This window comes from Mirounga angustirostris, unplaced genomic scaffold (assembly GCF_029215605.1).
Source record: "Mirounga angustirostris isolate CCGP_5_RB_7025 unplaced genomic scaffold, mMirAng1.0.hap1 SCAF_14, whole genome shotgun sequence".
Taxonomy (NCBI): Eukaryota; Metazoa; Chordata; class Mammalia; order Carnivora; family Phocidae; genus Mirounga; species Mirounga angustirostris.
This window is the reverse complement of record NW_026991722.1, coordinates 59,005,622-59,031,392: the sequence shown is the minus strand read 5'-3', so window position 1 is coordinate 59,031,392 and position 25,771 is coordinate 59,005,622. Positions and strand designations below refer to the sequence as shown.

The 25,771-nt window shown below is 43.6% G+C and overlaps 1 long non-coding RNA gene across 3 annotated transcripts in view; it reads right to left on the bottom strand.

Annotated features, from left to right (window-relative positions):
• LOC129046167 (uncharacterized) overlaps positions 1–25,771 on the bottom strand; it is a 140,645-nt gene that overhangs the window by 27,964 nt on the left and 86,910 nt on the right. For 2 of the 3 annotated variants that reach the window (XR_008506971.2, XR_010407327.1), the window contains exons 2-3: positions 20,642–20,739; positions 17,179–17,415 (exon numbers count right to left, since the gene is read on the bottom strand). This is a non-coding gene — a long non-coding RNA (uncharacterized LOC129046167). The remainder of the gene's footprint in view (positions 1–17,178; positions 17,416–20,641; positions 20,740–25,771) is intronic. The other variant, XR_010407328.1, reaches the window with a different exon arrangement.

Sequence of the window (25,771 nt, the reverse complement as noted above, 5' to 3'; positions counted from 1 at the left end):
GGATGGCCCCTTATCTCAGGGCAATGGACATTCAGGAATTCTACAATCTCAAGCACTACCCAGATCCACCTTCTCAGTTTGGGATCATGACGAGCCAGTTTCTCTGTCACTAACACCCAGGCCAATGCAAGGTCATGGGGCAGCAGATCAGACCCAGGCTAAGGAAAGTGCAGGGTAACCAGTAGGTGGTGGCAAAAAGCCAGAGACTTCTGGAGGTAGCCCTACCCTGTTTGTGTTGCAAAATCACATTCTCTAGTAAATGAAGCATTAATTTGATTGAATTGCAACAGGCAGTGGGTTAGGAAAAAAAGCAAACAATAATAATTGTACCTGCTGGCATGGCTAAGAATGGCATTGGTCCCCTTACACCACTTTCTGGAACTCGTTTCCTAAATGAACAGCCAAACGGCCAAGTGGATGACCTCAAATCACTGAGGTGTGAACTTCGCTGTGAATTTGTTTGGATCTTCAGCAGGCCAGACCTGGTGAGGAACAGACAATGGGAGGGGAAGGTGGTTCCCTGAAACCGAACTGGCTGTTATCCAAGGTAGAGACTTAGGGTCCAAGGATCTATGTGCCCAGCATCCCTCTTAGCAGCCTGCTGAGCCCCCAGACCCCATGTAGGAGCAGAGGGAATGTGGGGTTTTCAGTTAGGGATTAGGGGCTAGTGGAGCTGGATGACTCTCTATAACACAGGGAGGGAAGTTGGGTGGAAGAGTTGATGAGGAGGCAGCAAAAGGGAAAATGAGAACAAGCTGAGCCACGCACGAGAGTCTACAGCCCCATCTGCAAAAGCAGAAGCAGCAGGAGGTTTTAAGAGCCAGGCGGGGGGGCAGGGAGGGGGTCCTGCTGACTAGGTAGGCTCCGTGCTGTGCGAAAGGGTGGCATCTCTGCCTGCTGCGTTATCTGCAAATCGGTGATAAAAGCTCATTACACGCTATGCCCTGTGCAGCAGTGCCTGAGAAGAGGGAATTCCAGTTCCAGTTTTGGGGGGAGCCCGGAGAAGATAAAGAAGTGGGTGGACAGTGGAGGGGAGAGGAAGAGAACCATGTCACCACAGGACAGTGGAGCGAGGGCGGGCGGGGAGGGCGGCTGTGCACCTGCCCTGGGGAAGCGGGTCCCTAAGGCGCTCTCAGCCTGCCAGGCCACACTCCTGGGTCGTGGAGGGGATGGAGTGAAAAACGCAGGACACATGCCAGCATAGTGGCTGAGACCAAGTCAAGAAAAGGGAGTGATCGTTATCTTGCTTGCTCTTGAAGTACCCTCCTCTTGTTTCTCCCTCTTTACTAAGTTCCAACAGGCTGATGAATCCTCTTCCTCAACGCATCCACCCCCAGGCTTTCCTCCTCTCATCCCCATGCCCTCCTTGCTCCCCCAGGAGAATCCTGCTTTGAACACAATATTCCGCCTTCAGACCCAGCCGCTTCCCACCATTGGCCTCGGGTGTCTACACTACCGGGAGAGTTTTCAGTCTGAGGCTTTGGTGTAGCACTAAATCATTACCGGGCGTTGGAGCCAGAAGGCTTTTGTCACACAGTGTGATACCTAATTAAGACGAGTAATCAGCTGATTACTTTTTTCAAGAAAGATGTTTTCCTGTCAGTCAAGCGTTCTCACACCTTGGGGAATTCAATCTGTTTCATTCTATCTCTGCTTTCTATTTCGACACCCTTCAACAAAGCCCCAATAACTTTTAAAATATCCTAAGGTGGAGGCAAACCCCCCTGCCTCCTGGTCAACCTGGTTTTACACTTTTCGGGAGTGTGACATTGAAACAAGTCCTGTTCCCTAGATCAATCCTTTATTAGGTTGAAATCTGCAGATGAAAAGAGTTGGCTAGGTTGCACTGTTGCCTGCTAGGAAATCTGTGAAAACTATTTACTTTGCTAAGATGTAAAATATTTATGTCTTTAATAAGCACAGTGACTGAGACATAAGTGTACTTATAAATAGCTCCACCAAAAATGTGCATATACACACTACTTAAAAGGAATGTGAGGCCCTCTGTGTACTCCGATTCCTCCCCAGCCCATGGCCTGCAGGCGGACGAGAGTTGCCATCATAAACTTCAGAATGACTCTGTGTCTTCCACAGCCACCAGGCCTGGGGAGGGCAGGTCCCTAACTGTCCTATTTGTCTTATACACCCTTCGGCGTCCCTACAATAGCTCTGCTGTTTCAGACCACGTGAAGGCCGTGGCTCACGTAAGTGCAGCTTCTGCCGTGGGAACACTGAACTGTCGGTCTTGGGCTGGGGGCCGGGGTGACCAGCAGGCCCGGGCAGCAGGTGGAAGGCAGTATGGCAGGCAGAGATTCTAGCTGCCTGTGCCTATCCCCGTAGAGGCATCCTCCAGGACCTTTCTGGGCTCCTCCAGACCAAGGATAGCCCTGTGCAAACACACGCATGCCCCAAACATGACTGTCCAGCTGACAGGTCGGAAAAATAAAGCAGTCATCTGACCATAACCTCTAAACCACTCGGCACAGGGAGCTCACATTACAAGGACTGTGAAACCGAAGCAAAACTTGAAGGACCCAGGACACTTTCACAAGCCAATCTCGCTTCTTTACCGCCGAGTTAATAGCAATGTGAAAGAAGACGTGTGTTGGCACCAGAAACTGTTCTGCGACCCGAGTCCTGTGGGCTCTGCAGATCACAGCCGGGACGACACGCAACACTCACTGGACAGAGGGTGCTGAGGCCATTAAAGGTATTGAAAGAGATTTCACTGCCATGGAAAAGTAAATAAACACAGCTCAATAAAGAATACATAGATGTCTTGAATTCTTCAGGAGATGGCAAAGTCCCAAAGCACTCCAGGAAGGATTTTTGGCCTTCGTTGTCTGCTCTGTGTGCATGAACACATCATCTCTCTGGGAGAGGTTTGGGTAAATCTAATAAAGCCCTCCAGTTCCCTGATTTATAGGTGGAGTGGCCTTTGAGTTGGTCCTCATCCACACCCAGAAGTTAATTCCGTGATTTTTCATATGCAATTGAGTCAAGTGGGGGGGGGGGCGGTGATATAAAATAAGCCCCAAGCCAACACACATATCCTATCCTCACTGAAAGTACACGAACATGGACTCCTCCATAAACAGATCTTTATTCCACACATGAATAGCAATAGTGTTTATATTTAGACTTGGACCCAGGAAATTTTATGTGCAAGTTTTTGACTGAAAATATTTGGTGAAAATTTTTAACATATATTATTAAACACTTTCAAATCGTAGATAAGTCCTAAACCAAAAGCTGGTGATTAAGTTAGGAGTTTCATCACCTTGCATTTTAAACAGTATAAGACATAATTATATACTGTTCCTACAGATCCTACAGCTATTTCTAGGATCTTCCCAATACATTACTGAAGCTGCCAAGGAAGGGACTCTGTCTCTGCCTTTGTAAACAAGACCGCCCCCAAACCTATGTCAGATGGGACCTTCAGGGAGCAGGGCTGTGCTTCCAGCCTGTCAGGGGAAAAGAATGCATAATTGTCAGGAATGGGATAGGCACATAAAAGAGTTACAAATATCAGAAAATGTAGGTTTCCATTCTATTGTTCTGCAACAATGAAAAGTTGAGTCTTTCATCAGTATGGCAAACAGAAGCTACAAGTCATAGCCACGTACTCGCCTATAGATGAGTTCAATACTCAAGTGGGTGGGTCTGATGATAGATGATAGGTAGATAGATACATAGTTACATAGATAGATATAAAGGCAAGTTAAATACATACATATATGTGATTGACCCTTGAACAACGTGGGTTTGAACTACACAAGTCCACTTAAATACAGATTTTTTTCTCTTTTTTTTTTTTTTTGTGCAAAAGGGTGATTTTATTATAGCGCAGGGACAGGACCCGTTGGTAGAAAGAGCTGCAGCTACAGGTGTGGGGGTGGCTGATTATATATTTTAAGTTTTGTGGAGGGAGACATGGTAGAGATAACATAGGTTCCTTTTTTTTTTTTTTTGATTCTCACTCCTCTTTATTTTTTATTTTTTTATTATGTTGTGTTAATCACTGTACATTACATCACTAGTTTTAGATGTAGTGTTCCATGATTCATTGTTTGTGCATAACACCCAGTGCTCCATGCAGAACGTGCCCTCTTTAATACCCATTACCAGGCTAGCCCATCCCCCACCCCCCTCCCCTCTAGAACCCTCAGTTTGTTTTTCAGAGTCCATCGTCTCTCATGGGTCGTCTCCCCCTCCGATTTCCCCCCCTTCATTCTTCCCCTCCTGCTATCTTCTTCTTCTTCTTCTTTTTTTTTTAACATATAATGTATTATTTGCTTCAGAGATACAGATCTATGATTCAACAGTCTTGCACACTTCACAGTGCTCACCATAGCACATACCCTCCCCAATGTCTATCACCCAGCCACCCCATCCCTCCCACCCCCCACCAACACAGATTTTTTTCAATAAACATACTACAGTACTGTAATTATATTTTCTCTTCCTTTGAATTCTTAACATTTTTTTCTCTAACTTACTTTATTGTAAGAATAACTTATTCTGTTATAAGAATATAGTACACATAACATACAAAATATGTGTTAATTGACTGTTTATATTATTGGCAAGGCTTTTCTGATCAACTGTGGGCTCTTGGTAGTTAAGTTTTGGGGGAGTCAAAAGTTATACGAAGATTTTCGACTGAGTAGGTGCTCACCACCCCTAACCCTCACATTGTTCAGGGGTCAAATGTACGTATAAATTGTCTAACTGACATATTCCTGTGTCAGTGTTTGAATACTCAACAACTCTAAGCAATGGATATTTGGCTTCTGTTTGCAGAGATAACTAAATCTAACATTTGTCATTTGTAACTTTAGTAGAAACTTAGTCTGTTCTTTCCCTGACTGAAGAACATCATTGGAACTTTTCTTACACATCATTTGAGTCAGAGAGAAATTTTCCTACACTAGGTAACTAGGAATTGGAAGGAATCAAAGATAAGGATACTTTTTGTGTGCACATTGGAAAAAATATTTCCTAACATGGAAAACATTGATCTGTGAGAGATGAAAGATGATAGCCTGATGTGTGTATATTTCCAAAGGGAAGGGGAAAAAAAATGATGGTCAAGACCTTGGTCAAAGAGTCTCTCATATCAACCCATCAGGTGATTCATCTACCCAGGACTTGGGTAAAAAATAACAGCAATGATAATAGTACATAACGTTGTTTGAGCATTTACCATTTGCCAGGCACTCTAGGGAGAACTTTCTGTATGTTAACTCATGTAGGAAAAAACTGGGGAAGATTTTGAAATGGGCAGAAGAGATTACTGGACATCTTTTCATTGGAATGCCAGACACGCCCCTTTGGATGTTTGCCTTTGACTAGACTGTTCGCAACTCTGTAGAGATAAAGGTGAGCTTGTAGAAAACTGAGAGTAATACAACTATTCCTATCCGTGGAAATGTAGATTGTATCCAGTGGAACGCCATGGACTCCTTCCCTATGGCCATTGACCAGCTCTGCTAGCTTTGCATCCATTTGTAAATTAATTTCTTCACTCCTTCTCTGACTCTAGATATGCATTCCTTGGGCCATTGTAACATCCAGTGAATCTCTCATTAATCTAGGAGTTAAGTACAATCTTTGACACAAGCTCATTTTGAAGTTATATGAGAGTCACGATTTTATGCTCTTTTAAAATATAGCCTTTGGCACTCATCTCCTCTTCGGAATAAGACTATGAATAACGGGAGCAGGGCTGATGGGGGCCTCCCAGCAAGTAGAGAAAGGAAGACAGTGAACCACCAACCCGTACATAGATTCAAAGAAAGGGGCTTTACTAATCACTTATACACACTCCCTCATAATACATGACAATTCTTCTCCAACATCCCTGTGTATATAAGTATCCAGTGCACAGGAACTTGGTTAGAAGGCAGTCCACTCCCAAGTTGGAAAACTATATTCTTCGGTAGATATTTCTGAGACTGAAAGGAATTTTCTCTGAAATGTTAGCCAAGCTCCTATGAAAAAAGTCTACTCCTTTCTCTACAAAGGAGTCTTTTAATGGTGTGAAGGCAAATAGATGATATCCCCAGTCTTCTCCTGCACAAAATACATTAACCTCCTCCTTATTTGAGACGCTTTCAAGGCCTTCCCACCATCTTGTGCCTTCTTGTTGCACTTCAGTTCACCACCCCCCAGAAACATGGCACCTAGAGTTAGAAACAACACTGAGTCACAGTTCCTGTGATCTGAGCCCTAGAGATGTGTAGGATGCTAAAAAGCCCTGTGTTTGTAATATGGAGTGTGCCTGTGATTTGCTAAAATTCCTTTATATCATTGAAGCAGGCACCGGTTTTTTTGCCTTGGATGTGTATTCACTATGTAGAGTAGAAGATTCTTGTTAATCCGCATACTTACTTATTTCTAGTCAGATTCATCAAAATCTTTCATTCTAAAGCAGTTAGTAATCCCTTTCATTCAATTTTTATCTGAAAAAAATCCTGCCATCTTCTGCTTATGTTAAATTATTTTTATTTCAACAAATTAATGATTAAAATCTACCCAAGTATCTACTTGATTTAATACCCTGTAGTCAGATTACTCAAATGTGATAAAGAATTCATTTTGACACTAAGCTAACAATCCATCAATATTTATGGCTACTCTTCATACTTGTTTAGGAATTCATGCTGACAAATTCCTCATTTTTGACAGTTCTTTAGCTAGAAAGCTAGCCAGTGGTGGGAACCCAGTGTGGCGATGACAAGGATCCACGGGTCCCTGAGATGTTAACAAAGCTGCAGAAGATTATCCCAAGGAAAGAAATACCCCTCAAAGACCCCTGGGCCTGTAATTAAAGTGATCAACTACCAGCTCCTGTAACTCTACATCTCCCAGCCCCTGGCCAGGGCAGCCCATGAAAACCTAACCTGTAATCAGAATGGGGGAAAAAATAACAAAGCAGAGAACAGGAAACTGTGGATATCTTCTCTACCAGATGTCCCTCTGCTCACTGTAGTTTCAAAAACACGGGAGCTTTAAATCTGACTTCTTTTCTTACAGAACTCAGCCCACCCTCCCTGCTGAGCTCACTCAGGGGCAAACAGACAGCCCCTCCCTGAAGGTTACTAGCACAACGTTATCCTTGTTTTTCTGCCATTGTTAATTATGCACATGGCACACTCAAGCTCTATCATATGTTGCCAAAATAACTGTTGGATAAAGGAAAAATAGTCAGCCCACTAGTTCATTGATCTTCATGATACACAAACACTGATTTTTTAAAAAAACCACGTTGATTTAAATGAGGACATTTTGACATCCTGGATAGATAAAATCTAAATTCTTCAATGTTCTTCAATATAAACATATTGCTTATCATATGAGTTCTTCATGACATGTAAAGGCTCCTTTGATACTGTATAACCATCATAATCATGGGGAAACAGATATTGAAAGAGGAGGCAATAGGCCAAAGGTCACTAGCAAGGTCAAGGATGAAATCAGATTTAAGAGTGAAAGTTTCCACTTTGTTAGTCATTATTCCCCAGGGAGACTCCAGAACATCCTGTTAGATCTTGTTATGTCTACATTCAGAGTGAATTTCTATCCTTAGCGAGTAAGGAAACATCTGAGTAACATCACAGAATTCAATTATCCAATTTGATTATTTGGGGTATAAAAATGTGGATAACTTTCTCAATGTCAAGTAACACCCTCAGTGTTTCTCTTTAGTTAAATCTGGCTAACTCCTTAAACCTAAAATGAGTTCCTAGTTCACTATTGATTTCATTCCCTTGGGAGAGCCTGAGGTAAGAAACTCCCAGACCATCTGTCCTGCACACCTAGGCCTTCGATTTTCTGAGGGACCAGCATTTATATTAATTTGTGTACCACTATAGCTGATGTCTGGAAAACCCCTTCATACATACAAGAGAGGCTTAGGTGGGCAATAAAGATTTTATTTAAACAGAGAACCAAACTGGCACCACTTAAAGCAATGATATAGCAATAAGGTTAGAGCAGTCACTTGGCTACTCGAACCTGCTAGAAAAAAAACATGAGAAGCTGAGCCTGTGGCTTCCATGGAGCAGACCGATCCTCAGCCCACAGACAGTGCTCAAGGAGGTGGGAGGAGCTCCCTGGTGATGAATCTGTTTTCAGGACAGGGCTGGCCCAAGAGCTCACAAGAGAGAAAGATCAGGCCATCCATCATCAACCCTGGCTGACAAAACAAATAAACCATTTTTTGTTTCCTCAAGATGCTTGCAAAAGAGCTCCTGGGCCTCAGTGCGCACAGAGCAAGCTGCTCGGAGTCAGTCATGTCCAGGCCTCTCAGATCAAAGATCGGTTTGGGGCAAAAGGAAGTTTTGAATTTGACAGGATTTTCCTGGACACGTTCAAAACAGGAATAACGTGACAGGCCAGGAGTAACAAATTCAACTGCATGAGACTCTTAAGGGCAACAAGGTTGGGTGCATGGGGGTAAATTCTTCAGGGTCTGAGGTGGTCCTGGCTTAGAGAAAAGCCGCCAGGCTGAAAACTGGTGCTCAGCGCCATAATCCACAAAGCTGGTGGCTAGACTTAGAAGTAAAAGGAGGGAGGAGGGGAGACAGATGAAAGTAAGCAAACAAATTCTTTGACATATGCCTTATGAGTTTTGACACTTTGATAGGAAGAATCTGTTACAGTGCTTAAAAGTTCCAAGCTCACCCCGCAGGGTATGGGGGAAAGGAGCAAAAAGTTCAAAGTGAATAATTACCTGTTATTGATGTATTATATTTAAAGACCCTGGCTAAGGATTAAAGACGCTCTCAAGGCCGTTAACAGCCTGCAGTAAACAAGTCATGTTTCAGAGAGGAGGAGGAGGAGAAAAGAATTTCAGAAGGATTTCCTCCACCAGCCAGTCTGGAACCCTCTGTAGGTAAGGCAGAGTGCACATATGTGCCCTACACAGAAGGACATATTTAAGACCAGACAAAAAAGTCATCAAATACTACTGGAGCTTTGTCTTGGTCCCGGGGGTTTCCTCCTGTGAGCTTTCCTCTTTTTCAAGGACTCTGTCTTACTAACCATTATATTCCTGGCACCTCAGAGGGATGCTCAACCAATAGGTACTCGATGGATTTTGGTTGGGTGGGTGGGTAGGTGGGTGGTTTCCTGATTGAACCCAATTTCTTTTTTTCTTTATACTTTAAATTTTAAAAAAAAAGAAAGATTTTATCAGTGAAGTAACTGGAGGCTCACCAGACACAGCACCTCTTCCCTGGGGGCAGGCCTAGAGAAGGGATGGTCTCTCCCAAGTAGTCCCTCAGAAGTAATCGCCAGGTACTCCCTCAAGGAGGCACTTGATGATCCCCTGTTCCTGTTTCCCCTTCTGCGGTATCTGATCTCTCAGCTGAGGACTATTATTCTAATGAAAAACACTTCCAGGAAATCAGTCCAAGACAGATTTAATTTGATGTGGAAAAGAATTTCAAATGCACATTATGTCCATCGGAAATTATGACCAGCTTTAGCTTTTAAGTACCCAGATCTGAAGATGCCACAGCGCTTTGAAGGACATGGGAAGGAGTACTTCCTTGCTTTTGTTTTTGTTTTTTTCAGCAAAAAAAATGAAGGAGAAAAAAGAAGAGACATCTTCACACACACACACCCCCGTCCCCCAGGGAAGAGACAGTTCTAGAAGATCAACATAATCACAACCTCTGGAAGGGCAGCTCCTAGCCATGCACTGAAGCCACAAGGCCATGTGTGCCTGCTGGAGGCTGCCTGGAAGAGTGTGTCTGATCCCTAGAGGCCATCTCTCTCAACCCACACTCTCCTATGGCACTCCCCTGCCTCTCTACCTCAAAGTTCTGAGCTGAGAATCAAGGCATCCCCAACCCCCCTTCCCTTGGCTTTCCAAGTCCAGCCCCCACTGGTGCCCTCAATAAACCACGCCCTGTATCCTATAGGTTGGCCCAAAGCTTGTCACCAGAGGACACTTCACCCAGCCATGGCCAACTCTTCTTTCTGCCCCTTCCACCCCAGAAAGGAATAATTTTTAGAGCAAAAAGGGACCTAATCAACACTGTACCTAAGTTCCAGAATAATAAAAGAAAAAGATTAGATGTACTTAGATGCCACTGGCTCTCCTCTCTTGAGCTTTTCAAATCCCAGCCTCAAGCTCCTCCTCATTTGTCCTTCCTGTGTGCTGGACTCGGAGGATACCCAGTTCAATAGGGCAAGGCTCCCACCCTAGAAATTCACATAGGTCTACAAATACTCTAAGAACCATCATAGTAAATGCTATTTCTCCATTTACATATTTTCTTATCTTGGCAAAATACATATAGCAAAATTTGCCATTTTAACCATTTTTGAGTGGTCTATTCAGTGGCATTAATTATATTCACAGTGTTGTGCAATCATCACCACTGTTTTCAGAACTTTTCATCATCCCAAACAGAAACTCTGTACCCGTTATGCAATAGCCCCTCCCCACTGCCCCCTCCCCACTGTCCCCGCCCCAGCCCCTTCAACCTCTACATGCTTTCTGCCTCTCTGAATTTGACAATTCTATATATTCCATGTAAGTGAAATCGTATGAGATTTTTCCTTTCATATCTGGCTTATTTCACTCAACATAATGTTTTCAAGGTTCATCCGTGTTGGTATGTATCAGATTTTCATTCTTTTTTAAGGCTGAATAATTTCACATTGTATGTATATCCCCCATTGTGTTTATCCATTCATCCATCGGTGGGCACTTGGGTCGCTTCCATCTTTTGGCCGTTGTGAAGAACGCTGCTATGAACACAGGTGTGTAAGTATCTGTTTGAGTCCCTCTTTCAGTTCTTTCAGCTGAGTCATCTTTCCATTTATATTTGATGGATGAACAAATGAATGAGCATTTTCAGCAGAGACACCAACTGGTGCAAAGGCACCAAGGCATTGCACAGCCCCAGGTAACTGTGCTGCCAGAAGCCATTCGAAATGGCTTCACTGGGGGACCCACGGATGAGGCCATAGGGGCAGGAACTCTCCTGAAAACCCACCATTTCCATCTTCTGATTGTGCTTAATCCAAGTAAACTCCTGGGAACAGCCAAAATGGGATTGATTCCCAAACTTCCCTCTTCCTTGACATCCAAGGCAGAGGTCACTAAAAGAAGCAAAATACCCCATGCACTGATGACAAAGTGACCTTAGCTCCATCCCTTTTCCTGTCAATCCAGAAAGATCTCAAGCTAAGGAGACATGTTCTTCAGGAACAACCATTCTTACATATAAGAAAAAACCAACATTGAGCATTTTAGTCTGAATACCTCTGTTGTTCAACGCCCCCCTCCACCAGTCAATAGAGTTACCAGAAGTGGGAGAGTCTTCTGCAGCATCTGTCTCGTGGATATACCCTATGGTGGGTCAGCTGACTTTGGTAGTGAGCTCCATTAGCCAGGGCGAAAATATGGGAAGAGAAGGTTTGGGGAAGACAACGGCTTCATTTTTCAGCTAGAGACTGAGAGGTGACCCCCCCACACTGGGGTAGAGTGGGGGCAGAAGACAGATCTCCAGGGAAAGGCAGCCTTGAGAGACAGATGTGGAGTCATGGACACACGGGATGAGACAACCTAGCTAGGGTTATAGCTTCAGAAAGAAAGACTACCAAGGCCAGAAGTCCAAAGAATTCCATTTAAGAAATAAGTCATCAGAGAGTTAGAAAAGCAAAATTTCACAGTGGTCATGGGAAGCAGTTCAGGGAGTGGTGATCAACCCAACAGCACCTAGGCATGGTGCAAGGTAAGGCTCCCACAGGGTCTGACCACTGGGAGCAATCTCAGGGGAGCATCGGGCATGATATCCACATTGAACAGTGAAGGGAAGGAATGAAGTGGATCCAGAGTGGCTGCCACATTTGGTAACAGATGCAACATGTGGCCGACGCTCAAATGTTCGTCATATACCTAAATGAGGGAATAAATACACACTTGGAAAGAAGCAATTAAAACTAATGTCACTGCCGGGACACCTGGGTGGCTCAGTCAGTTGAGTGTCTGCCCTCAGCTCAGGTCATGATCCCAGGGTCTTGGGATTGAGTCCCGCATTGGGCTCCCTGCTCAGCGGGGAGCCTGCTTCTCCCTCTCCCTCTGTCTGCTACTCCCCCTGCTTGTGCTCTCTCATGCTCTCGCTCTGTCTCTCTCTCTGTGTCAAATAAATAAATTTAAAAATTAAAAAAAAAGAGTGGGAGATAGGCATATGGACAATTGTTAATCAGTTACAGAAAAGTCTTGAGGTTTTTTTAACTGGATGAACACTATTTAATCATATGACTGTAAAGTTGCCCATGTTTGTAATGAATGCAGTAAATTGTTATTATCAGATACTCAGGCTTTGAAAATCTGATGATCTGGAGTAGTAGACCTTGCTCTGACTTGGGCAGAGGTTTATTTTTCTCACCTTGCTAAAGGCTGATGTTAAATGTTTAAGAATATGGATAAATACAGAAAAGGCAATAGCAATAAAGAGACCAACCGTCTGAATTATGGGCTGGTTTACTACAGAATAATAAACTAAGAAAGAACCCTCCTTCAATCCTCCCAGTTGCCATGAGCTGAGCAGCGTAATGAACTCAACTCCATGCACTTGAGATAAAGAGAAATGAAACAAAATTAAAATAAATCTTCTACATTACAAAATAAAAAAAACCCTCACATCCTTATATCCTACTTTAGTTCAAGAGTGGGTCTTACTGATAATAACCTGAGACTATCACCAGAAACATGAACATCACTACGGGGTCCTGGACACCTTTCTCACTTCAAAAGGAATCAGGGTGGGGGGAGGGCAGGGCATAGGTAATAGACCCTCCAAACTGGCCCTTCTCTCTCCAACCTCTGTTTCTCAGTTCCACAAGTCTGTCAATTTACTCTTCCTAAAATATCAAGTTCATCCTGTTACTTTATACCTCAAAAGTCTTCAGTTAGTTTTTATTTCCTTTTAAAAAACAATTCAAACTCCTCAGGCTAATTCCTTGCTAGTTCAAGATTCCCTAGATTCTGGTCTTATCTGTCTTACATGAATTCTCCAACCAAACTAACCTGCCATTGTCCCCCCAGAAACTCAACCCGTGGTCCTGCCGCAGTGCCTTGTCTCATGTGAGCCCCTCCCTGAAGGCTCCTCCTCCACTACTGGCTTCATCCATGACCTTCCTGCTCACAGGAAGATCATATGGAGTTTAGGGGCGACTGTGTGGCTCAGATGGTTAAGCGTCTGCCTTCGGCTCAGGTCATGATCCCAGGGTCCTGGGATCGAGTCCCGCATCGGGCTCCCTGCTAGGCAGGGAGCCTGCTTCTCCCTCTGCCTCTGCCTCTCTCCCTCTCTCTCTGACTCTCATGAATAAATAAATAAAAAACATTAAAAAAAAAGATCATATGGAGTTTAAGTTTCTTGGGGATCTAGGCTGAACGTGAAATCCTTGTTTCCCACTGTGTGGTGTGGCGCTATTCACACAAAGGCTCAGGAAACATAACTGAATGAACAAGTAGAAGAGTGAGTGGACAGAATCAAATCCGAAGTTGGAGTGATTTTTGGAAAATAGATGTATTCATTGGGATGCTTTTAACCTGCACTCAAACTTCCTTACACAATAAAGAAATGTGCTATTTCTTATTATCACACATAACCGGAAGCCCAGTGGGAGGAAGCTGCTAAGTGACTCAGCACTGCCAGCAGAAATGCAAGCCTCTCTTACCTCCCTGTCCCACTTCCACCCTGCTGGCTTCATCCTAAGCAGGTGACCCATGGTTATGAGATAAAGACCAGCAGCGACGGGGGCCACGTGTGTTTTTGTTCACACCTGGCGGGAGACAGCATGCCTCCCTATACATGGCCCAGGGGAGCGCCCTGGGCCAACTGGCTTGGACTACACTTGGGGGCAAAGTCAGTGCCACTGAAGACATGTGGACTGCCCTGGTTAGTTTTCTAAGACTAGATAGACACGCTTGCTAACAAGTTGTGTTAGCAAGAGGAAGGGTGGTGGTAATTAATGTTCAGTCAATAATATATAAGTCCCTAGCAGGGCTAGAAAGGAAATCACAATGCTCTGACATGCATTACCTCGTCAAATCACAATGGCTGTGAGCTAGGCATGATTGCTCCCACTTCACTGAAGAGGAAACTGAGGCACAGGTTTTAAGCAATAGAGCCAAGATTTAAAATTTGGGTTCCTAATAACTTCATGGTTGAAAAAATGACCTAACTAGGAGGCTGAAGAAAAATGTTACCCTAATACAACTCTCCTATTTACCAATGGCAGGAGCCAAGAATTCCTGCTATCAACCATTCCTTAAAGGAGAAATCAGCACCACCACCCCACCCACCCCACCCCCCAGTAAGCAAAAATATAAAAGTTTTACTTAGGAACACTTACTTATTATTCCTTGACATGCCTGAAATTAGGTAATCAGATTAAAAATTACTTACAAAAAAATGAATAAATGGGGACTCCAATAAAACTAACTAGGTCCCAGGCACTATCCTAAGCACATCTCATGTATTTTATCATTAAATATTCACAAAAACCCAGTGAGGTCATACTAACCCCAATGTACAGACTGAGAAAGTAAAGCCCAGGGAGGTTAAGTAACTTGCCTAAGGTTAGCCAGCCAACAATAAGTAGAACTAAAATTGAACCCTTCCTCTTAAAACCTATTCCATATCCCCTCCATGCATTAATAATTCTTATATCTGTTATCTCTATCAGAAACCGAGAAATTTATTCCTAATTTGCTTGGAATCCACGGCAACAATGGGCCACATCCTCTGTTCTTCCTACCCCTCCAACATCCCTACTCCCACCTGTCCCAGCAAAAGAAAACGAAGATGCCAGGTATAACCCCTCTAAACCAGGTAAATGTGTTGGAACATTTGCTTAGACCTCCAAAGCATGCATTCTCAAGGTAGGAGACATCACCTCTAATGGGGCACAAATTAATTCTTTGAAGCCAAAGAACACAGATACTATAACAGTGTGTGGCCCTCCAAAGCCCAGTGCTACCATCAAAAGCTTACTTCTCAATATTTCATTTCCCTCGATAGGGAGAATTTTAATAATTTTTCTCCTAAGGGAGATGATAATGAAAAAAAGTGGTTGAAAATCCACTGGGAAATGAACCGAGATTGAGAATGGCCCCGGGGGCCCCACCTGCACCCACATTCCTTCCCTGAATCTGGGCAGTGTTGGCTGCTAACCGGGTGGAGGGTCTTTTCCAACCTTCCCAATTATTTGCAAGAGTACAAATGCGTTCTTCACACACGAATAAGTTTATATGTATGTTTCCAAAAACGAAGAGTTTTGGAGAGTCCATTTGGAGAATTCTTAGTTAAATGCAGTCCAGCTGCTCTCTCTGCCGCAGGACCCACCAACGGGCACAGTGACTCGCTGAGAAGTGACCCAGACACAGCCCAGAGCTTGGCTGTCTTGCGGCGCCTTCTGGGATGGGGCACACTTTGGGAAATGCTGCTTCAGACAACAGTCACCAGCACCAGGGCCCGCCCAGCACTCAGGATGAGGTGGGAGCAAGAGAAATCCGTGCTGATTGCATTTACTTCCTTGCCTTCTGAGTTCAGAATGTCCTGATGCTCAGCTCGGCTCCAATCAGACCAGACCTCAGAAAAAGCTACACAATAGAAAAGTAGAAAGAGAGAAACATCTGTCTACATGTTTTTTGTCCCCGTCGCAATCTATCCGCAGCAGTGTAACCCATGCATCCCTCCTCAAACACATACTCTGCCTGCTGCTAGTACATTTCGAAGGGTTTCAGGGAGTGTCAGTGAGGATACGCGGGTTGATTTATTCAGCAGGAACATGGTTACAGACAAGAAAGACGGGAGAGGGGAAAGACACAGAACTCTGCCAGGAATTCCTCCTGCGAAGGGAATCTGCTGAAGAAGATGAGGAGAAACGGGAGAACGCGAAGATGGGGTGCCTCCCCAAAGTTGCAGGGAGTCAGCAGCAAGTCTGAGCACACAGCCCCAAGAGCCAAGTGGGGGCACTCTCTTCCCACCCGCACTACCTCTCACAGCCAGGGGTTCTTTTCATGGCATGCACTAAAAGAAAATACTCCAGAAGAGTGAAATTGCCTGAGCGCCAGCAGCCTTTATAAGAATTTCTGTGCAGCACATTTTCATTTCCTCCACATGGCGGGACCACCTTCTTGGTTCCGATTTCACCTGCACGACCCTAAACCACGGACACTTGCTGTAACAAAGTGTTTCCAAGCTGGGATTTTGGAGGAGGCCTACAGGCTATCTTTGACCACCTCCTCGCTTTCCCCTTCTGAGCCCAGTGGGTTTTTTCAAGTGCAGGCATTTAGTTTGGCCCTAGCCTGGTGTCCACACGCACCCTTGACTGATGAAGCTGACATATGTCCAGCACGATTTTTTTTTCTTTTGCTGTCACCTAAGGATACCTGTACTGGATTCTTCCTGGCCAAAGATCTTAACCTCCCTTGTTTCAGAAATTGCACCCAAGGCTGCAAGAACTCCTAACTGCACAGCATCTTGCTTTATGTGGTGTTTTCCACAGACCTCTATAAAACTCAAACTCAAATTTTAGTTTCCATCTTTGGGACCATTAAGTATTTTCATCAGAGATCTTTATTTTACTTAGTGCTTCTTTTTTTCTTAGTGCTTTCCTTTAAAAAAATTATTTTGGATGTGTGCTTACGGGCAAGGGCAGGGGTTTTGAATGATGTTTCTTTGATTATCCCACTTAATCAACAACCCCAAATGTCACCCCAGAGCATCTTATGCATTGCTAAGCCATGTGTTTGCAATCGGCAGTTGCTCTTTGAGCCAGGCCAGCATGTGTTTTTGGCTTTTGAATTCATTTCAGCAACCTTGAGAAGGCACAGCATAGCTGGGCAGGAATTTGAATGGTATTAGCTGCATTTGGAGTCTATAGAAGCCAGATAACTGTCCACCCATCTGTCTGCTCCAGGACGCCCATTTGCATTTGCACACCAATCGCTCACTTTGTTCTGAGCCTCTCAGGCGTGTACATATAAAGTGCAGGGAGCAAAAAAGCCCACCGTCTGTTTGACGGAAGGCCGGTCCTGCAGGTCCTGCGCATTTATGCACGATGAGGATAAGGAATCCAGCGAGGGTTCTGCCAAGCTCTGGCTTTTAATTAGTCAGTAAAGCTTGATAAATGGCTCACCTCTTGGGCTGTAGCTTCACATCCTCAGACATCTGGAGGGAAACTGGAAGGGAAATGTTCTGCTCATTCCAAAGAGCCAGATGTGTGCCATCACGCGGAAGGAATGTCCAGATGCCGGACCTCTCCACCGCATTCCTCCAAGGGAGCCTTGCCCGCAGTCTTTTTGAAAGTCAGATGAAGACATTTTTATTGAGGCTTACTCGGTGTGGTATAGAGCACTTTCTGCCACTTCAAATCCTTTAAAAGAGATAGGGGTATAAATAAATAAACTCAATTTATTATGAGACTAAGGAATTCTTTCTTTTTCAAATTGCAATTCTACATTTAAATTGACTTCATTACCTAGATGGAGTGTGTCAGAGTGTTAACGTCAGTGTGTGTGTGTGTGTTGGCTAGAGCAGGGATTTTAAAACAAGGCTACCGGTCATTGTTACCTGAAAATCTTTCTAGAAATATGGATCCCTGTTCCCAAACTGGACCTATGGAACTAAAGTCTCCAGTTCTGAAATTCAGAAATCAGTATTTTTTAAATGCACCCACTTGGTTCTGTCATCAGAGCACAGAGAGGCATTTGGGACCCAGAGAGTCAGGAACATATAAACTAATATTAACACTAATGGCCAACTTTCACTGACCACCTGCCGCGTCCCAGGGCACTGTTCTATGTATTTGACAGGCACCTGATTTAGCCTGGCCCAGCACGGTATCATGGAGATAGTATGGTACCTCCGTTTTAAAATTGAGGACATGGAAGCTGAATCACAATGTGGGTAAGTGGTGAGGCTGAACATCCAAGATCCTGGTCTAAAGGGTTGGTTCTTGTTAAATTACAAGCTCCTTGTTAAATTAGGGCCAAGGCAGATGTCATCCCCAGAACACTTCCCCTCAGCCCTGAAGTCTCCAGTTGATTAGAGCTGAATCGGGAGATTAATCTATCCTCTGATCTAGCCCAACCTGTTTGTCTTACAGATGAATAAACTTTGACCTAAAGAGAATAAGTGACTCTTCTGGGAACACCCAGATGAGAACTTAGATTTCCTGATTTTGTCAGAGTTCTTACAAAAGCACCACACTTCTGGTTTAGTAACTAAGCTCTCTCTGATTTAAACATTAAAAAGTCCCCTTGCCCTGGAAAGATAGCCACATTCAATGGTGTTCAATTAATTTCCTAAAAGTTCCAGCTTTAAGGATCTCTGCAACTAAAACCTTCCAGAATCCCAGAGTGCACCCTTACAGGGTCCTGGGTTTTGTTTGCTTGTTTGGGGGTCTAGATGAGAAATCTTTCCAAATTTATCTTAGAAGTCTGCTTTTCCGATCCCAGTTCCATGGGCATATATTTAGGGGTTTAGGGGGTAAAAAGTTTTAAAATGGTTACCTAATGGCATTTGAAGACTCCAGGCACATGTTTCAACAGTTTTCCCTGAGGCTCCCAACTCACATGTTGCTTATTGCTAAACTTTGAGTTAATATGACTACTTGAGATTTAGACCTCAATCCGCCCACTGACATACTCTGGAAGCTTCCTTTCTCCATCCCACACACAAAATTTTGCTGTTGACATTATTACATAACTTTCCTCAAACTCAGATTGCCAAGATTGGTATGTGGGGCTCCTACTGTCTGCTAAGGTGGAGCTGTGAATCTGTAGCTGTGAATCTGTTTTCACAATTTTCTCTCAGCCTAAAAGTATACATTCAGGTTCAGATCACTGAGCTGGAAACTTCACACGTAAGACTTCTACTGAGATGTGTGCCAGTGTGTGCCCACAGGGCAGCTAAGGTGGAAAAGGCAGACAGACAGTTCAGTGACCTGGTTCCTGCCGTGTTCCCATGACAACGGCCAGATTTGCCATCATTTCTTCAAAGATTTGGTGACTTTTTCCCTCTCTCCCAAGCTCAGGATACCAAATTCTTATGTATTAAGAAACAAAACCTCACACAATTGTGGGAAAGCTAGAGAAATAAGGCTCCGAAAGAGGGAGTCTTAACCAGAACTGCAGAGACACAGCACCAATGGACAAGTCAGTATTTGCCAGAGTTGCTGGACCAGGCACATCCATCTACGGATGTGGAGAAGCCTGTGGAAGGGAGTCCTGGCTCGCTGGTGACCAGCAGGACCAGCCATCAGGAAGATGAGCTAGACATGGAGTGAGGCAAAGGAAAGGCAAGGTAGGCCCCACTGGCAACTGTCTGACAGGCTCTCATTGAGGAGCAGAAAGAATAGTCTGGAACCCACTCATGTCTCTCACATTTGTCTCTCACCACATCTAACACAACCATCTTCAGAAAGTAATGGCTGCTTTCTTTCCACCTTTCAAACATCATGCAATCTTTCCTTGAGTGGCTTTAACTCACACCCACACATTGATTCTTGGGAACACATTTCCAGCTTAGCCAAGTTGACACAGTACAAAACCACGACAGTCCACCCCCTTTCAACGACACGTATACACCTTTTTAAATCATTTTTATTCCCAAGTAAGGATAATAGTAAAAATATGTGTTCACCCAACATGGTGCAACTTTCATCACACAACCAAAGACCTACTAAGTCTCTCCCTAAAGTAGCATACAGAAGCCCATGTGTTACTTCATCCATCTTTGGATAGCCATGTCATGCAAAACCATTTCTAAACTAAGACTGAAGTTTTTCCTTCTCAGTAAACTGGTCATAAGAACTCCCAGTGATGCCATAAGTGGACACTTAGAGAAAGGATGCAATATAGCAGAACTAGGAGCCATGAGAATCTGAGACACTGCTTTGTAAAGCTTACATGTGTCTTTAGGACCTGCCTGAGCCTGATAGTGTACATCTTACTTCCACCTGATGATAGAAGGCTGTCAGAAAACCCTCAGTTCACAATGGGCAGTACGGATTCCAAGGTCAAGTGTTCAGTCTCTGCTCTATACAGACATAGGGACTCAGTCTCTATGGCCTTGTAACAAGTCAAAAGCTATTTTTCAAGTGAATAGTTATCTACGGAATGGCATGGTTATGCTCCAAAATCCTAAAGACCTTCCCTCTGATTCATTTACAAGGGGCTGCCCAAGTCTCAGTATAGCATCTATGTGTCAGAGACACATCAAGTGTCAGAAAATATCCTTTATCCCAAGGCCAAATTGTCAGTACAGCTTGCAAAGCCATCTACAGCAGAACCTTCTTTTGTTATGGGACCCACTCACAGCTGGCAGGTTTTTGGGTCATTCAACAAATGATTCAGATGACATGACCAAATGAAGTGCATGCTGCCTTCAAGATCCATAAAGGCCTGCTAGATTTTGTGTCTTCTTAGCGGAGGAAGTGCTAGATGCAGTGCAGAAACTTCTTTCAGCATGTTTTAGAGCATTGAACCCCTAGAAATTTTCACTGAGATAAAGGTTCCTAAATTTCTGTGGGATCTATTTCCACCCGCTGTTATACATACGTCTTATCAAAGTGTCTAGGTCAGTTTTCTCCAACTTACTTCTTGCTTACTAGGTCCAATCAGCATGATGTCATCAATGGTCATCAGTGTAGTAGCTCAGTATGATGTCTCATGGAATAGAGGGACAAGCAAGAATCCTGTAGATTAGATTATGACAGAGGACTAGAGATGAGTTAGTTCAGTGAAGGTACATTGCTAGCCCTGCCAGCTAAAGGCACACTGCTTCTGCTAACCTCTACTAACACATACAGAGGGGAAGAGGCATCTGCAAACTTAATAACTGCATGCCAGATGCTAGAGGATGTGAAAAATGTACATATCTGGATAAGCAACTGCAATCGAAGTCACCAACTGACTGAGTGTACAATGATTCACTGTTGGTTCCTAAAATCCATCTGTCTTCTGCACAGGCCAAATAGGCAAGTGAAATGGAAATACGGTAGGATTCTCTAACCCTGACTTTCAAGTCCTTGATAGCAGCACTAACCTCTGCAGTCCCTCCAGGAATGCCATAATGCTTCTGAGGCCATTCTAGAACCTGCGACTTGCCCTTTCCCACCAAAGTAGCCTTTAGTTCATTCCACGGGTCAAGGAAACAATGTGGGGGCTCTGCCAGTTGCTGAGTATGTCTATGTTCCAGTTATGCACCCCAGAACTGAGGATATAAGCATAGGATAGGTTCAGGGACACACTTGGCCCACTGTGAAATGGACCTGAAGCAAAACCCTATTAACCACTTGACCACAACAATCTGCTACTCTGGCTGATGGGCCATCGTAGCATTTTGAGTCCCTAGGAGGTAGTGTCATCTCACATCCAGTATACAACAGTTCCCCCAAAGTCTCACTAGTTCCCCTTTCTTAATGACAGTCACCTGCAAAATGGTGGCACAACCCTCTGGAGAAGGCCAAGGAGATTTACGATATATACCCATGGCTGTGCTTTAGGGTCAGCCTCACTGAGGATGAGCAGTCATAGCTGTGCCTGCCCCTGCTCTGAGAGACCAGATGGTAGGCACACTCCCCATGCTAATGGACTCTGGCACAAACACGTCTTCTTACCCACCGAGGGCACCTTCCACTAGGTGCTGTTCAGCCTCTCCACCCCCGCAGGGCCCCTTCTTTGAGGAATCTAAGTCTCTGCAGCTATCCAGAGAGAAAAAGGCTCTGCTCTGCTCCCCCCCTTATGAGAACACAAGCCCCTAATGACATTCTTTGCATATAAATCTGTTTGCACCTTAGTAAAAAAGGCCCTATAAGTCAGGTATTATAAATCCCCCCCTGTATTCATTTCCTAGGCCTGTTGGAATTACCAGCAAACTAGGTGGCTTAAAATGACAGAAATTTATTTTCTCATAGTCCTAGAGGCTAGAAGCTAGAAATCAAAGGATCAAGGATCCTTCCTTGTCTCTCCAGCCTCTCGTGACCCCAGGCATTCTCTGACTCATGGTGGCATCATGCCAATGCTCTCTCCATCTTCACATGACCCTCTCTTCTATGTGCACCTCTGCATATCCTCCCCTCTTTTTTTTTAATTATTTTATTGTTATGTTAATCACCATACATTACATCATTAGTTTTTGATGTACTGTTCCATGATTCATTGTTTGTGTGTAACACCCAGTGCTCCATGCAGAACGTGCCCTCTTTAATACCCATCACAAGGCTAACCCAACCTCCCACCCCCCTCCCCTCTAGAACCCTCAGTTTGTTTTTCAGAGTCCATCATCTCTCATGGTTTGTCTCCCCCTCTGATTCCCCCCCCCTTCATTCTTCCCCTCCTGCTATCTTCTTTTTTTTTTTCTTAACATATATTGCATTATTTGTTTCAGAGGTACAGATCTGAGATTCAACAGTCTTGCACAATTCACAGTGCTTACCAGAGCACATACCCTCCCCAGTGTCTATCACCCAGTCACCCATCCCTTGCACCCCACCCCCCACTCCAGCAACCCTCAGTTTGTTTCCTGAGATTAAGAATTCCTCATATCAGTGAGGTCATATGATACCTGTCTTTCTCTGATTGACTTATTTCGCTCAGCATAACACCCTCCAGCTTCATCCACGTCGTTGCAAATGGCAAGATCTCATTCCTTTTGATGGCTGCATAATATTCCATTGTATATATATACCACCTCTTCTTTATCCATTCATCTGTCAATGGACATCTTGGCTCTTTCCACAGTTTGGCTATTGTGGACATTGCTGCTATAAACATCAGGGTGCACGTACCCCTTCGGGCCCTACATTTGTATCTTTGGGGTAAACACCCAGTAGTGCAATCGCTGGATCATGTGGTAGCTCTATTTTCACCTTTTTGAGGAACTTCCATACTGTTTTCCAGAGTGGCTGCACCAGCTTGCATTCCCACCAACAGTGTAGGAGGGTTCCCCTTTCTCCACATCCCCGCCAACATCTGTCATTTCCTCACTTGTTAATTTTAGCCATTCTGACTGGTGTGAGGTGGTATCTCACTGAGGTTTTGATTTGGATTTCCCTGATGCCGAGCGATGTTGAGCACTTTGTCATGTATTTGTTGGCCATTTGGATGTCTTCTTTGGAAAAATGTCTGTTCATGTCTTCTGCCCATTTCTTGATTGGATTCTTTGTTCTTTGGGTGTTGAGTTTGATAAGTTCTTTATAGATTTTGGATACTAGCCCTTTATCTGATATGTCATTTGCAAATATCTTCTCCCATTCTGTCAGTTGTCTTTTGGTTTTGTGGACTGTTTCTTTTGCTGTGCAAAAGCTTTTTATCTTGATGAAGTCCCAATAGTTCATTTTTGCCCTTGCTTCCCTTGCCTTTGGCGATGTTTCTAGGAAGAAGTTGCTGCGGCTGAGGTCGAAGAGGTTGCTGCCTGTGTTCTCCTTTAGGATTTTGATGGACTCCTGTCTCACACTGAGGTCTTTCAACCATTTGGAGTCTATTTTTGTGTGTGGTGTAAGGAAATGGTCCAGTTTCATTCTTCTGCATGTGGCTGCCCAATTTTCCCAACACCATTTGTTGAAGAGACTGTCTTTTTTCCATTGGACATTCTTTCCTGCTTTGTCAAAGATGAGTTGACCATAGAGTTGAGGGTCCATTTCTGGGCTCTCTATTCTGTTGCATTGATCAATGTGTCTGTTTTTGTGCCAGTACCATACTGTCTTGATGATGACAGCTTTGTAATAGAGCTGGAAGTCCAGAATTGTGATGCCGCCAGCTTTGCTTTTCTTTTTCAACATTCCTCTGGCTATTCGGGGTCTTTTCTGGTTCCATACAAATTTTAGGATTATTTGTTCCATTTCTTTGAAAAAAGTGGATGGTATTTTGATGGGGATTGCATTGAATGTGTAGATTGCTCTAGGTAGCATTGACATCTTCACAATATTTGTTCTTCCAATCCATGAGCATGGAACGTTTTTCCATTTCCTTGTGTCTTCCTCAATTTCTTTCATGAGTATATTACAGTTTTCTGAGTACAGATCCTTTGCCTCTTTGGTTAGATTTATTCCTAGGTATCTTATGGTTTTGGGTGCAATTGTAAATGGGATCAACTCCTTAATTTCTCTTTCTTCTGTCTTGTTGTTGGTGTATAGGAATGCCACCGACTTCTGTGCATTGATTTTATATCCTGCCACTTGACTGAATTCCTGTATGAGTTCTAGCAGTTTTGGGGTGGAGTCTTTGGGGTTTTCCACATAAAGTATCATATCATCTGCAAAGAGTGAGAGTATGACTTCTTCTTTGCCAATTTGGATGCCTTTGATTTCTTTTTGTTGTCTGATTGCTGTGGCTAGAACTTCTAATACTATGTTGAATAGCAGTGGTGATAGTGGACATTCCTGCCGCATTCCTGACCTTAGGGGGAAAGCTCTCAGTTTTTCCCCATTGAGAATGATCCCCAAATATCATTCCCCATTGAGAATGATATTCGCTGTAGGTTTTTCATAGATGGCTTTTATGATATTGAGGTATGTACCCTCGATCCCTATACTCTGAAGAGTTTTGATCAAGAAAGGATGCTGTACTTTGTCAAAAGCTTTTTCTGCATCTATTGAGAGGATCATATGATTCTTGTTCTTTCTTTTGTTAATGTATTGTATCACGTTGATTGATTTGCAGATGTTGAACCAACCTTGCAGCCCAGGGATCAATCCCACTTGGTCGTGGTGAATAATCCTTTTAATGTACTGTTGGATCCTATTGGCTAGTATTTTGGTGAGAATTTTTGCATCCATGTTCATCAGGGATATTGGTCTGTAGTTCTCCTTTTTGATGGGGTCTTTGTCTGGTTTTGGGATCAAGGTAATGCTGGCCTCATAAAATGAGTTTGGAAGTTTTCCTTCCATTTCTATTTTTTGGAACAGTTTCTGAAGAATGGGTATTAATTCTTCTTGAAATGTTTGGTAGAATTCCCCTGGGAAGCCATCTGGCCCTGGGCTTTTGTTTCATGGGAGATTTTTGATGACTGCTTCAATTTCCTTAGTGGTTATAGGTCTGTTCAGGTTTTCTATTTCTTCCTGGTTCAGTTTGTAGTTGATACATCTCTAGGAATGCATCCATTTCTTCCAAATTATCGAATTTGCTGGCATAGAGTTGCTCATAATATGTTCTTATACTTGTTTGTATTTCTTTGGTGTTGGTTGTGATCTCTCCTCTTTCATTCATGATTTTGTTGATTTGGGTCATTTCTCTTTTCTTTTTGATAAGTCTGGCCAGGTGTTTATCAATCTTGTTAATTCTTTCAAAGAACCAGCTCCTAGTTTCGTTGATCTGTTCTACTGTTCTTTTAGTTTCTATGTCATTGATTTCTGCTCTGATCTTTATGATTTCTCTTCTCCTGCTGGGTTTAGGCTTTATTTGCTGTTTTTTCTCTAGCTCCTTTAGGTGTAGGGTTAGGTTGTGTACTTGAGACCTTTCTTGTTTCTTGAGAAAGGCTTGTATTGCTATATACTTTCCTCTCAGGACTGCCTTTACTGCATCCCAAAGATTTTGAATAGTTGTGTTTTCATTTTCATTGGTTTCCATGAATTTTTTTAATTCTTCTTTAATTTCCTGGTTGACCCATTCATTCTTTAGTAGGATGCTCTTTAGCCTCCATGTATTTGAGTTCTTTCCAACTTTCCTCTTGTGATTGAGGAAATTCATTCCCCATTGAGAATGATCCCCAAATATCATTCCCCATTG